The 348-nt window shown below is 45.1% G+C and overlaps 1 protein-coding gene across 1 annotated transcript in view; it reads right to left on the bottom strand.

The window, feature by feature from the left end:
* Window positions 1-348, bottom strand: part of SLC35F1 (solute carrier family 35 member F1) — a 567357-nt gene that overhangs the window by 379074 nt on the left and 187935 nt on the right. The gene's annotated exons all lie outside the window — the stretch shown is intronic.

Raw genomic sequence — 348 nt, forward strand, 5'->3', positions numbered from 1 at the left:
AGAGAGAGAGAGAGAGAGAGAGAGAGAGAGAGAGAGAGAGAGAGAGAATCAAGAAAGGTTACTTGATTATGAAACAAGAGCAAATAATGATCAGCTTAGGGGTAGCTAGGTGGCACAGAGAATAGAGCAACAGCCTGGGACCTGGAGTCAGGAGGACCTGAGTTCAAATCCGGCCTCAGATACTTAACACTTACTAGCCATGTGACCTTCGGCAAAGTTGCTTAACCCCAATTGCCCTTCTTTCCCCCTCCAAAATGCAAAAGAAAAAATGGTTAGCCCAAGTACTTAATTGAGCTGAAATACACACACACACACACACACACACACACACACACACACACACACACA

This window comes from Petaurus breviceps, unplaced genomic scaffold, assembly GCF_028583685.1.
Source record: "Petaurus breviceps papuanus isolate PSGF00001 unplaced genomic scaffold, PetGlider_PUasm1.0 90977, whole genome shotgun sequence".
In the NCBI taxonomy this organism is placed as follows: Eukaryota; Metazoa; Chordata; class Mammalia; order Diprotodontia; family Petauridae; genus Petaurus; species Petaurus breviceps.